Source organism: Sciurus vulgaris, assembly GCF_902686455.1.
Source record: "Sciurus vulgaris genome assembly, chromosome: 5".
NCBI classification, from domain to species: Eukaryota; Metazoa; Chordata; class Mammalia; order Rodentia; family Sciuridae; genus Sciurus; species Sciurus vulgaris.
The window spans coordinates 63,754,569-63,769,516 of NC_136465.1; positions in this window are offsets into that span (position 1 = coordinate 63,754,569).

Sequence of the window (14,948 nt, forward strand, 5' to 3'; positions counted from 1 at the left end):
ATCAATCTTGTTGAACCAATCTTGCTGAACAAACAGCTTTTAAAGATTTTAAACACAGCATTAGTGAGGGAGACAGGTTTCTAAATTATGATAGTTGAAAGATTAATCTATACACGTGAAATATTGAAGTGAATTTGCCTATGAAGTCAAACTTTTTCAGGATACTCCCTTGAAATGCAGGTGCCCCCTTCCAATGAAGGACATTTTCCCAATTGCACAGAGGCTTCATAGTAAAACCATGTCTACACACTCTCAGAAACCATTCTGTGTCATGCAAATTGAACCAGAGATCAACCAAGGGCACTTGAAGTGCATGTGCCCCCAGTGCCATTAACCAATGGCACAGATGCTTCAAAGTCAAACCGGGCCTCAAGTTCTTTGATATGGTTCTACTTCATTCTAGTCCAACCAGAGAAAAACTCCACTGTACTTTCTTAGAACGAAGTGAGTTCTGTAAGTTGAACCTGCCTGCACATACTTCTTCACATCTGCACTTCCAAGCTCTTCCCAGCCAACACATTCAGAGAACAGTTCAGGCCCAATATACAGTCTACCTGCAACAGAGCCATTGTAGCTAGAATCGCTAACATTGAGGATGAAAGTGCAACTGCTGAAGAGATCAATTCCCCAAAGTTTCATGGAAATTCATCTGTCAAACCTTTTCAGAAAACTCATTTGAAGTGCCAGTGCCTGCCTGCAAAGAACTATCTTTTACCAATGGCACAGAAATTTCAAAGTGAAACTGAGCCTGCAAGCCCCAAGAAGCTCTTCTGCTTCATGCTAGTTCAACCAGGGAAAAACCACCATGAGCTCACTGAGAATGAAGTGAGTCCTGCAAGTTGAAGATGCCTGCCAAGCTGCTTCAGTTCTACAATTCCAAGCTCTTCTCAGGTAGCACATTCAGAGCACAGTTCATGCCCAATATACAAAATCTGCTAGCAAAACAGTCCTTGTATCTAGGATAACCAACATTGAGGAGGAAAGGCAGATTGCTGAGATCAATTCCCCAATGCTTATGAAAATACATTTGCCAACCTTTTTCAGAAAATTCACTTTAACTGCAGGTGCCTGCTTGGAGTGAACTGCAGTTTGACAAGAGCATAGCAGCTTCAAAGTTAAACTGGGCCTGAAAACTCTGAGAAGTGGTACTGGTTCATTCAAGGAAAAACCTCAGTGTGCTCATTGAGATCAAAGTGATTTCTTGCAAGTTGAAGCTGCCTGCAGAAAGTGCTTCACTTCTGTCTTTCCACACTCAGCCAGCACATTAGAAAAAGTAGACCTAAATCTTCATCACATCAGCCTAGGACTAGACTGCTTTAACAAGACTCCCAAAGCACAAGAAATAAAAGCTGGAATGAATACATGGGATGGACTCAAACTAAAAAGCTTTTTCTCAGCAAAGGAAACAATCAACAATGCGAAGAGAGAGCCTACAGAGTGGGAGAAAATCTTTACCACAGTCACTTCAGATAGAGCACTAATCTCCAGAATTTATAAAGAACTCAAAAAACTTTACACCAAGAATAACTCAATCAATAAATGGGCTAAGGAACTGAGTAGACACTTCACAGAAGATTTAAAAGCAACCAACAGATATATGAAAAAGTGTTCAACATCTCCAGTAAAAAGAGAAATGCAACTCAAAACTACCCTAAGATTTCATTTCACCCCAATTAGAATGTATATAATCAAGAATACAAGCAACAATCAGTGTTGGGAAGGATGTGGGTAAAAAGGTGCCTTCATACATTGCTGGTGGGACTGCAAACTGGAGCAGCCACTCTGGAAAGCAGTATGGAGATTCCTAAGAAAACTTGGAATGGAACTACCATTTGACCCAGCTATCCTAATCCTTTGCCTACACCCAAAGGACTTAAAATCAGCATACAACAGTGATGCAGTCACATCAGTATTCATAGCAGCTCAGTTCACAATAACCAGATTGTGGAACCAACCTAGATGCCCTTCAATTGATGAATGGATAAAGAAAACATGGTATATATACACAATGGAATATTATTTAGCCATAAAGAAGAATAAAATTATGGCATTTGCAGATAAATGGATGGAGTTGGAGAATATCATGTTAAGTGATATAAATCAATCCCTAAAAACCAAAGCCTGAATGTTTTCTCTGATAAGTGAATGATGATACAAAAGAGGGAGGGGGTCGGGGATAAGGGAAGAATGGAGGGAGGATGGATTGTGTAGAGAGAAATGAGGGGTGGGGAGGTGGTGGTGGAATGAAAGATAGTGGAATGAGACAAACTTCACTACCCTATATACATGTATGTTTACCCAAATGGTGTAAGTGTACTTCGTGTACAACCAGAGAAATGAAAAGTTGTACCCCATACGGGTACAATGAATCAAAAAAATAATACTATTGAAAAGAAAATATTTCAGGTCCAATATACAAAGTCTGTGAGCAAGAGAACTCTTGTAGCTAGGATCACCAACTTTTGAAGAAGAAATTGCCCAAAGTTTTGTGAAAATCCATCTGTCAAACTTTTTCAGAAAACTCACCTGAAATGTGGGTGCCCGCTTGCAATGAACTTGCCTTTTTTAACAATACCACAGATACTTCAAATTAAAACCAGGCTATCATGCTCTGAGAAGCACTTATTCTTCATGCTACTTCACCCAGGAACAATCACCAGTGAGCTCACTGAGAACAAAGTGAGTTCCTTCAAGTTGAAGATACCAGCACAAACTGCTTCAATTATGCATTTCCACTGCTCTGGGACAGCAGATTCAGAACACATTTCATGCCCAACATGAAGGTCTGCTTGCAAGAGAGCCCTTGTAGCTAGGATCACCAACTTTGAGGAAGGAATTGGGACTGCTAAGGATATCAGTTCCCCAATGTATTTTGGAAATTCATCTGTCAAAATTTTACAGAAAACCCACTTGATTGCAGTGCCTGCTTGGAACCAACTGCCATATGCCAAAGGGAAAGATGCATCAAAGTGAAACCAGTCTGAGAACAAAGTGAGTTCCTGCCAAGATGAAGCTGCCTGCACAAATTACTTCAGTTCTGTATTTCCCCACTTTTCTAGAAGAAGCAGTGTTGGGCATGGGGTTACTAATTAATGTAGTGGGAAAAACTTCAAGGTATTACAACATTCGGGCAGTGGTATGGCTATTGCTAGCAGCTTTTATCCTGGTTTTCTGTAACCATGAGAGTAGATGGCAGAGGGTATACTTGCAGTTAGGTCAGAAAAGTTGGAGTAAAACTGAGTCTCAGGGAGTAGTGGTTTTTAAAGCATTAGGATCACCAAAGAGATGCTCAACCATTTACTCAGACAATAGAAGAGATGCCCTAGGGCATCTCAGGAACTGGGGACACCAAAGCCAACTCAGGCTCAAAGTGTCCAAGTAAAAATTCCTTTGAGAAGTGAGCATGGAGGCACCCTGCTGGCACAGGGGTCATAGGAAGTGGTTTTCCATGCTCAGTATAACAGGCATGCAAATGCTGCTGCAGCCATGGTCCCCAGATGCTTGGCTACTGCTTGAGATGGTGGCTGACCTTGGTTTCAACCAGGGGGTACTGGTTCTGCAGGAATGCAGGATGCTGGAGTTAGGTGGTCATGTATGCTTCCACCAAGATTTAGAAATAAAGGCCTGGCAGTTCAAAACACACAAGGTCAGAATTCCTATAAGTAGTCCCTGACAGGGTAATGTGGGCAGCTGTGAAATGGAAGCTGAAGCTGCCATAGAGACCCCTGGGATTAAGAGACATCAGTAACTGGATCATGTGCCCAGGAATGTTGCTGGCTGAGGATAGAGTGAGGCTATGGGAGAGGTCATGGGACAAGGATGCCCAGGGCCTTCGCAGTCCACTGTACACAAACATGTGCCCCAGATGCTGGACACAGAGATACAAGGCTTGTTGGCCCAGCTGGGTATTAGTCTTGATTTGGTCCCATCTCTTCCTTCTATGTGCCTATTTCCCGCTTTCGAAATGGGAATATTTACTGTGTGCCAATGCATATTGGAGATATATGTTGATTTGGATTTTTACAAGGACTCACAACCAAGTGTTTGACTTGAGACTTGAAGGAGACTTTTGACTTGAAGTTTTTGGCAATGATAGCATCATTAAGATTAGGGAGACTCTTGGAGATGCAGTGAGTGTATTACGCATGGTGAAATGGACATAACCTTTTAGGGACCAGGTGTGGCATGTGATAATTTGGAGATAAGGTATCCTCAAAAAACTCATGTGAGCTAATGCAGAAAGGTTCAGAGGCAAAATTCTTTATGAGAATGGTGACCTAACCAATAAATAAACCCTCTGGGTGGATTAATAATTAGAAATGACTTTTATTTCAGCTTGTAACTGTAGGAAGGTGGGGCATGGCTGGAAGATGGAGGTTACTAGTAGCATGCCCTTGGAGAAAATATTTTCTCATTTGCTCTTTCTTACTCTCTGCTTTGTGGCTGCATAATGTGAGCACTTTCTTCAAAATGAGCTTGTGCCAGGTGTTCTTATTTACTTCAGGCCCAGAGCAATGGGGCTGGTGCCCATGGACTGACACCTCTGAAACATCAGGTGTTCTGCATCACCTTGAGCCCAGAGAAATGCAATCAGCCAAACATGGACTGAGATCTCTGAGAAATGTGATGCTAGGCAACAGTCAGAACATTGCCTACCCTCAATATAGTTTAGAGAGATGGATATGTATACGTGTTAGACAAGAGGAAAGGGAATTCTTCCCAAACAAAACATATTTTACCTGAAGTACTATCAAAGAGTCAGGCACTGTTACTGGCTCAAGAATCCCGTGGGACAGTTCCAGGGCCATTCTAATGGTTTTCTAAATTGAGAAACTATGAAGGAAAAATCAACTAGAGCTGTTTGGGGGCAATTGATGGTGGTTTCACTCTAGACAGATAAGTCATGTCAAAATGAATCCATACAGATATTATTTGGAGTCATGTAGAATGACTGCCTAAACTACCAGAGGGAAAGCAGCCTCAGAATAACACCCTGAAGCGGTGAGAACAATCGTGTGGCAGGTGTGGGATAAGAAACAGCAGAGTCCTGAGGAGCGCTAAGCTCAGACCAGCAGTGGAGAGTGAGGGTGGGGCAGCTTCCTTTGACTACCCTTCTTGGCCCTAAGTCCTTTCTCCGTCATGCATTCCAGTCAAATGTCACAAGGGGTAAAGTCAGACGTCACAAGGTGTAAACTCAACGGTTCACCTTTGGTCTCCAGGGGAGCTGGTGTCTCCGCGGAGCTCCTGTGGTCTTCTGAGTAGCGTCCGATCAGACGAGCAACAGTTGCCCAGTACCGGCAGCTTTCTTAGTAAACGAGGTCCGGGCCTCGCCGCCCGGCCCTGTTGGGCATGAGGCCCATCCACCTGTGCCATGATGCTCCCACTCCTCACAGTGATAACCCTGCTGCTCCTACCTCTGCAATCCGGCCTGTCTGCTGGAACTTCCACTAAGATCCCCGACCTCAGGTGCCTCACGTAACTGGCTGCGAAAGAGATCCTCTCCTACAGGCAGTCTCCAGTCAGCGAATCCAGATGCTGGCATATGGGGGGGGGGGGGGGGAGGGGGGCGGGGCTCCCGCAAGAAGCCAGTGTTATCATCTAGGAACTCGCGAATGTTTGGATTCTCGAGAACTGTAAGGATCCCTCCTCCTGCATGGCGCAGACCAGTTCTCCTGCCTTCAGTTTGTCAGTGGGTACACCAGACTGAGGAGCCCATGACACCGGTTCATTTCCCTGTAGCTCCTTCAGAGGAAATAGAGCGCAGGGCCCAAGAACAACATGAAGAAGGCGTGGTCCATCAGGAGAAGCAGGAGGAGGAGCAGATGGAGGAGGGGGAGGAGGGGGAGGAGGGGGAGGATGGGGAGGGCGAAGGAGGAGGAGGAGCAGCAGCAGGAGGGCAAGAGCGGTGATCCCAAGACAGACTGGAGGAGCTGGAAACGGGTGCCCTGAGCAAAGGGGAAGAAACACCTTCAGATCCTCCGGAGACTCAGGGAGACCTCAGTGCCCTGGAGCCCAGTCCTGGGCCTCTGGAGGAAAACACCATTCCAGAGAGGTCCCAGGTGTCTCCTCAGGACTTGTGGGAGCCCTGCCACCTGCAGCTCTCACTGCCTTGCTCAGGGAGTGCAGACCCTGTTTAAAACTGATGCAGAGGCAGTGGTGTGGCCAGAGCCAGACAAATGGACCAAGGGGAGCCTAGATGAACTCCACCAGTCCATCACTTCAGGCTTCCAGGCATCCAGCAAGGGAATTAAGGGCCAAAAACCTTCCTGTGGTTCACCACAGAGCCATGCTCCACAAAGGGCTGCTACCTGGAAGCCCTAGAAAAGAAAACCCAAGCCAATGGCCCTGCCATTGTTGTTGCCTTGGCTTGAAGATGGGCTGCCCCCACCTGCTGAGCGGCCACTTCTTTGTCTTGAGAAGGGCTTAGGCACCCTCTTCAAGGAGGTTCAGGGGGCAAAGAGGAAGAACTTAGGGGATGATGCAGCAGCCTTGGGGGTTAGAAGAGAGGCTCTGGGGCCCCACACCACCACTCAGTCTTTCCATGCTTTCTTCCCACCTGCAGTTGCTGCCTGGGCTGGAATACACACTCAGTGACCTGACCCAATGACTCTTCCCGCATGCTCACTATTCTTTCCAGCAACCAGATGGAATTCCAGCTTGCTGGGCCCCTGAACCTATCTGTCCCTCTATCTTCCCCCTTGCCAAATAAAGGTCAGGGAGAAATCCCAAGTTCAATTCCTCTGCCTCCTTCGACTAACCCTCCTTCTCCTTTGATGCCCAATACCAATGTGGCAGTTGCTGCTAATGAGTTTCACCAACCTATACACCTGCCAAGAGCTGTGGCACCTCCCAGTTCCCATCTCCTCACACCTCATATCCAGATCCCTTTCCCCTCCAACCCTACCCCCTGCAGATTGACATCCCCAAATCCCCATGTGTATCGATTCTCCTCCTCCTTCTCTTCCTCTTCTTTTCCTCCTCCTCCTCTTCCTCCTCCTCCTCTTCCTCCTCCTCCTCTTCTTCCTTCTCTTTCTCTTCCTCCTCCTCTTCCTCCTTCTCTTCTTCTTCCTCCTCACTCCTCTTTCTCCTCCTCTTCTTCACCCTCCTCCTCCTGCTCTTCCTCCTCCTAATTCCCCTTCTCCTTTGGCTGCTTTTCCTACTGCTCCTCTTCCTCCTCCTCCTCATTCCTTCCCAAGCCCTACTCTCATCCATTCCACCTATAACCTCAATAGCCAGGGCCAGAATTTAACTGCTACAAACATCTCTATCACCACCATAGACAAGTCATCAGCTCACCTTATTTGGCATCCAACTGTGCAGCCTGAGAACCTTGAGATGGACACTACCCCCCTTCTGTGGCAGTGATTTTTCCATCTTATCCTGCTTCCTGTGACAGCTCCTGCCCACACCCCAAGGTCCATGGCAGCACAGGCAGTCAGCTAAGGGAACTATCTCCACTGGCCCCCAGTACCTTAGGTCACCCACCCCAACCCCAATCTGTACCCTTCTGTTGGTCCCACATTCCACTCCTCAGGCTGCATCTAGGAGCCCTCAGCAAAGCAGAGCCTCTCTTAATGACTCCATGTTTCTCATGCAGCCAGTTGTGAACCATTCACTGTCCTCCACCCTGGCACAGAGGGTCTCTGCACCATCAGCCTCCAAGGCTGCCAGTGAAGAACCCATGGATACCACCCATCCTTCGTGAACTTTCCTCTTCTAGTCACCTACTGCCTCCCAAGCTCTTACACTAACTCAACTTGGTAAGCATGGTAGACATGTTGACAGCTATTTCTATATTGTAGGCCTGGTGGCACATATTTCATGTTCTGATTTCTCCTTGCTATTTCCTCCAAGTGTTACTTTGGAGGTGAAATGTGCTTTGCAAATAATGGCTTTTGACATAATAGCTGGAGATATAATCATTAAAGCAGTGTGCATGTGTACACACACACAGAGGAATGTCACAGTCTTTGACTCTAAATTTCAGAAGTATACGAACTTGAACATTTTCTAAAACTATAAAGGAGACTAAGGAGATGTGATCAGTGTATGAACTATGTGACCCTGGACTTAAATCAAGCATGGAGGATACAAAATATCAAGGATTTTCTTTGGACAACTAACAAACCTAGGCTATATATTGGAGAAATGTATCTATGATAGTTTCCTGAAATTAGGAAAGTTCTAGGGTTATGAGACACGTGTTTTCCTGGACAGTTCACAACAGAGTAAAGGCATTAAAATGTACCAGGGGTAAGAGATACAAATATTCTCCTCAAGCTGTTCAGAAAAGTTGAATTAGAGAAAGAGGCAATGATAAAGACTATGTGACAAAATATGAAAAGTTTGTGACTCATTCTAGCAATTCAAAATAATTCTCATGGAGAGGCACTAAATAAATTTTGTCCAAGCTGTTTTAGTGGTCTTCCCCTCCCCACTATGAAGAAAAATTAAGCATTCATTTGCAAATTCACTTCAATATTTCACATGTATAGATTAATCTTTCAACTATCATAATTTAGAAACCTGTCTCCCTCACTAATGCTGTGTTTAAAATCTTTAAAAGCTGTTTGTTCAGCAAGATTGGTTCAACGAGATTGATTAGACCAATTAGGAGAGGCCGAGGCCATATAGGAATTGTCTTACCCAGTCTTAGGACATTTCTATAAGTTTGAAATTAGTGCAGGGTAAAAAAATTTCTAAAATTATTACAAAGAGCATATAGCTGGGGATTGGGACTGATGTAAGAATGAATGCAGGTTATGTTTATATATAAAGCCGAATTGAGCTTTACACAAGGAAATATGGCCAGTCCAGAAACAAGGCAGCAATGAAATTATGTAAGTCATCAAGAGTCTAACAGCACCATGACTTTGCTCATAACACAGTTCCAAGATGTGTGGCCCCATGAGAACTCTGAGGTGCTCATTTAGATGCCCCTGTACACTATGCCTTGCTTTTCTTCACATTCTTTATATTTAAGAAGCCTGGAGTAGAGCAGCTTTACATTTCTCAAGAAGATTAGATTTAATCCCAATTGGAGTAAGATATTTCTAATATGTGGCACAAGAGATGCCACACTGGGTCTGGCCTAGTGACCCCAGTTGGGCATATTTTTCAGGAAATATACCAGTTGTCCTTAGGGAGGATCAGTATTCAGGGACAAGCAGCAGAAGATTTAGCCCACCACATGTGAAAGCAGAGCATTGCAGCACCCAGGAAATAAGCGTTTTGTAAAATGAGCTTTATGGAGGCTTAATAACTTTTCCAAAGAGAGCCAGTGATAAGAAATAGCAGAGGTGATTTCATATGATTTTAAATCTTATTTCAATTCCATAATGATTAACCTGTATAGTAAATCAACTATACAACATGGATTTGGTGCAACGAAGCTTACATACTGCTTTATTAAGAGTCTGTTAGAGGAAACATCACTAATTAGTTGTTTACTATATGGTACCATCCATGCAGTGATCTTATGTGCCAAATGTCTTGTAGTACCCTGACCATAAAATAACCAGTTGAAATAAATCATGCAATCTATTGAGAGTAAAAAATACAAGGCAGGGATATTTTCACAGATTATCTGAAGTGACTAAGGAAAGAATATGTAAAAAGGAAGTACTTTTTTAATTATCCCTTTTGAAAATTTAAAACTGTTGTCAGGTTGCATACTTCTTAAGACTCTAAAGTGAAATTCACTGCCAAATTATGATAAATTTTAAAATGCAAGTTTTAAGTCCTGTTTGCACTTAGCAATGTCAAAATAATATATCAATGTTTTCTTTACAAATACAATAATTTTTATGAGGAAAAAATTTTAACTTGCTATTGTTAGTCAGATCATAGCTTCATTTGGGGTCAGATATTTCAAATTAGCTGGTTGCATCTCAATCACTACACTGTCCCTTCATTTAAGGGAAGTTCAATTTTCCCAAATTACTGAAAAATATCAAATTTCATTAATGGAGTTTTGAAAGGTCTAAAAGAACACACTGACCTTGGTTTTTGTTTTGCTCATCAACTCTATGAAGGTTCTTCATTCAGCTAACCATTGTTTCATTAGGCTAAGACTGGTTGAATATTTTGTTGATACTTGTCCTCAACAAGCTTGGAATTAAGCATATGATATACATGAGTGGCTAGCTCTGACTGCAGGCAAGATGAAAGCACCCCACAGATTAACATAAACCATTTGGTTTACTTTTTCCTGGAAGTGTCTTTCTTACTCTAAGTAATTTTTTTCTCATTACCTGGTCCTACCTCCTTTGCCATAGGAATGAGCTTACCAACTAGACCACCAATCAAATAACTCAAACTTTCCTACAGTAAAAAAGGGTTCAAGGTGGAGACATGCTCCATATGGAGACAATCCAAGTCCTGCGATGGCTCACTACTGTAAAAGACAATTTCTCTCTTGAGAATAACAACTTAACATACTGTGAAAATATAGGGTTCCTGAAAGCCACTTTTCTACCATGTGTGTGTGGTGGATTTCCTTGAGATGGCCCATTTATTTTTATTTTATAATCAACCCTTTTCTTTCCCACTTGTCTGTGTTTGCCACTGTCTCATTCCCCCACTGATTAAGGGAGCCCTTACTGTTATAAAGGAAATGGGTAATGACCACTCTGGCTGCTTCAGGCTGAGATGGGGTAACATAGGACAAGCAGTTTGGGTATCCTTTCTACAAATGTTTTGGGTGTGTTGAGGGGTCTGTGGTATAAGTCTGGTTTGGAAAAACCAGGATGTAAAGTCACCTGGGAGGAGGGTGCTCTGTGAGAGAAAAAAGAAAACATGAGTACTAGAATGATATTAATACAACAATAAATGTTGAAGCATCTGAACATGTCAGTGAATATGATGATGATGATGATGATGATGATGATGATAGAGACCAGTATTCTTTTCACCAGGAGATGCCAGATAACCAAGAGCTAAGAAATTGTTACCATGACTAGTCCAGTGAGGACATTGCCTCTATTGGGAATGTAAATCTTTAAGGATATTAGTTACATTGCCAGAGTTGTCAGGAATGTAAACACAACATTTAGTTTTTATAATGTCACAGATGCCCCTGAAAGATGTAGTTAAGATACCTAATGCCACCTGATTTTTGTAAAATATCTCTTTATTGGCATATCCTCTCTGTTTAATGGAGATACCCTTATTTCTGTCACTTAGGGGTAGATAATCATATTAGCAAACACACATCAAGCCTGCCTATGTAGGATGTTAGGAAGGTTTATAGATCTCAAATTCGCTGCTGTCATGTAACTATCAGACTCCCATTTTCCACATGAGCTTTATAGGTTCAACTCTAATATTTGAAGCATTTAAAAAATGCTTTTCATAGGAAACAAGAAACAGTTGTTTTAGGGAAGTTATAGTGGAAGTTTCATACATAATTCACAATGGGGAATCATGGTGCTGTCTTTCGTGGCAGCACCATGAGCACATTCTTTATATGGACACCTTAGGGCCAGTGCACAAGAACTTTTTACACATAATTCTCAATGGGGCTTTAGAGCATTGTCTTTCATGGCAAAAAAAAATGTCATTCTTCCAATGGGTGCCATAAAGACATTGCATGACAAGACTAATTGGTTCTCTTTGGAAACAGCTTATTGGAACAGCGAAGAAATGCAATTGGTAGGTAAGTTCCAGTAGTGGATTCAAAGTTAATACAAAAAGGGCTCTTAAAGAGCTGACTTGTGTTTCAGCACCAGGTTCACTTTCTTCCTAGGAGCTTATTAGCTATCATAATGAACAGTGCTGAATGACTGCATTTCAAAAACCTGCAGACAGTTTCCATATGCAGGATCAAACTGAATTCTCAGTTCTGCCACTATGAGTAATTTTTTACTTAATTATTTGTTCTTTTAATTATATATGAGAGTAGTGTATATTTTGAACTATTTATATAGTATATATCTTATTCTACTTAGAATCCTCATTGTGATTGTACATGATGTAGGAATTTACTGTGGTATATTCATATAAGTACATGGAAAAGTTACATCACAGATTTATTTCAGTGTATATCCTATTCCTTTCCCTCTACCTTCCCTTCATTCCTCTTGATCTAAACCACTGAATTTCTTTTCTTCTCCTCCCCATCTCCTTGTTGTGTGTTTCCATCTACATATCAGAGAGAACATTTGCCTTTTTGTTTTCTGGGATTGGCTTATTTCACTTAGCATGATAGTTTCTAGATTCATCCATTAACCAGCAATGTCATGAGTAGATTTTTTTTTTTTTTTTGGTACCAGGGGTTGAACTCAGGGGCACTCAACCAATGAGCCACATCCCCAGACCTATTGTGTATTTTGCTTAGAGACAGGGTCTCACTGAGTTGCTCAGCACCTCTCCATTGCTGAGGATGACTTTGAACTCAAGATCCTCCTGCCTCAGCCTCCTGAGTCACTGGGATCACAGGTGTAATCCACTGTGCCTGGCTCATGAGTAGTTTTTAATGAACTATTAGGATTCCAATTTTCATTTGGGCTTTTTAGACCCAGTTCTCAGATTTGAAGCTTATACTCACTATGTAAACTGCTTCTGGTAGGACATGGAAAATAATTTTAGGGAGGTTCCATAATTCTTAGTGAGACATTAGGTAATTCTATTTCCTTCTTAGAGGCTTATGAGGTAAAGTAGACAAGAAGGCTCAACATATGCAATAGGAAAATAGCTAGAAAGACCAAGAATGAAATGGTACTACTACAGATGTTCCATGTGAAGAATCAATCTGCATCCTAAATTTTGGCATCTGGAGTTGTCCCTTGATGGATTATCAGGCGCTCATTTTTTAACTGAAATTTTTAGACTCAGCTCTCATATTTGAAGCCAATGTGCTATTTGTAAACTGCTTTTCATAGAGACAGGAAACAGTAGTTGTATGGAAGTTCCAAAGGAAGTTTTATAAATAATTTGCAATGAGCCTTGAGGGATTCATTTTTTGTTGCAGAACCAGGGTCCCATTATTTGTATGGGCTCCTTAGTGCCAGTAGAAGGCTGCATATGTGCTTTTTGGAAAAGACTCACTGTATAAAGAAAGAAATGAAAGTGGCAGAGAGTTTCAAATTTCAGATTTAAACTTAATTTACAGAGGACTCTTACAGAAGTGACTCCTACTGCAACACCTGGTTTACTTTGTATGTAGGAGTTTTGGTGTACAGTACTCCACAGTGTTCACGATTAGCAATGGGAAAACAGAGCAGGAGTGAATTGGTATAGCCTCAGAGTATTCACATAGAGGATTGAAATGAATTTTTAGTTCTGGCTTTGTGAGTTATCCCTTGATGAACTATCTGGATCTCATCTTTCACTTGTGCTTTTTAGGTCCTGTTCTCAAATTTAAAGCCTATGTGCTATGTGAAAACTGTTTTTAAAGGTCAAAGAAAATGATAGTTGTAGGGAAGGTGAAGAGGCAGTTTTTTACATAAATATTATTGGAGTTTTAGGGAATTATTCTCATTGCAGGACAGGAATCATATTCTTACGGTTACCTTGGGAACAATGTAGTTCAAGACAAAATATATCCTTTTTGGAAAATTTTTATTGAAACAACATGAAAATGAAAGTCAGAGGGAGGTTTTGGTGGCAGATTAAAACTTAATTTACAATAGGCTCTTGCATAATTGACTGCATTTCAAACATCAAGCTCACTTTCTTCAAAGGGTTTATTAAGTATAGTACTCAACAGGGCTCCATATCTAAAATTGTTCAAATGCTAGAAAGAGCAGGAGTGAAATAGTACAAAGACTATTCACAGGCAGGATTAAGCTGAATGTTCAATTATGGCTTTGGGAGTTACTCCTTGATGAAATATAAGGATTCTATTTTTCCCTTGCTTTTTCAACCGAATTCTCAGATTGAAGCCTATGTGCAAATTGTAATTTCTTTTCTTGGAGATAGGAAGCTGTAGTTATACAGAGATTTCATATGAAGTTTCATATATAAATCTCAATGAAGCTTTAGAGAATTGCCTTTCATGGCAGCATCAGTGTCATATTCTTCATATTAGCAACTTAAGGACAGTGTACTCCAAGGTCGAATATGTGCGTCTTGTTAACAGCTTATAGCAGTAACAGAGAAATGCGAGGGGCAGAGAGGTTCCAGTGGCAGATTTAAATTTAATTCATGGAGGACTCTTACACAACTGATTTCTGATGGAACACCAGGTTCATTTTCTTCCTAGGGCCTTGTTATGTACAGTGGCGAACATTGCCAAATATCTGCATTTGGAAAACAGCTAGAAGAACAGGAGTGAATTGGTTCCTGCAGACAGATTCTACATTTAGGGTCAACTGAGAACTTAATTCTGGCATTGGGAGTTGTGCCTTGGTGAAATATTGGGATCCCATTTTTCACTTGGAGTTTTTATACCCAGTCCTCAGATTTGAAGCCTATGCACAATTTTTAAATGCCTTTCAGAGCAGATGGTGAATAGTCATTTTAGGAAGGCTACAGTGGAATTTTCATCCATAATTTGCAATGGGGAATTATGGAGCTGCCTTTCACTGCAGCACTATGGTCACATTCTTCCTCTGGACACCTTTGATCCAGTGCACAACAAGGTCAAATATGTGCTTATTGGAAACAGATTATTGGGTTGCAGATAAATGAATGTGGCAAGGAGGTTCCTGTGGCAGATTCAAACTTAATTCAAAAGGCACTTTTGCAGAATTGACTCCTGCTACAACACCAGGTCACTTTCTTTTTTGAGAGGAGGGGGCAGGGATACCAGAGATTGGACTCAGGGGCAATTAACCACTGAGCCACAGTCCAGGCCATTTTTATTTTTGAGACAGGGTCTGGCTAAGTTACTTAGGGCATCACTAAGTTTCTGAGGCTGAATTTGAACTTGAAATCCTCCTGCCTCATCCTCCCAAACCACTGGAGTTACTGGCATGGTCCACTGAACTCAGCTTTAGTTTTTATTT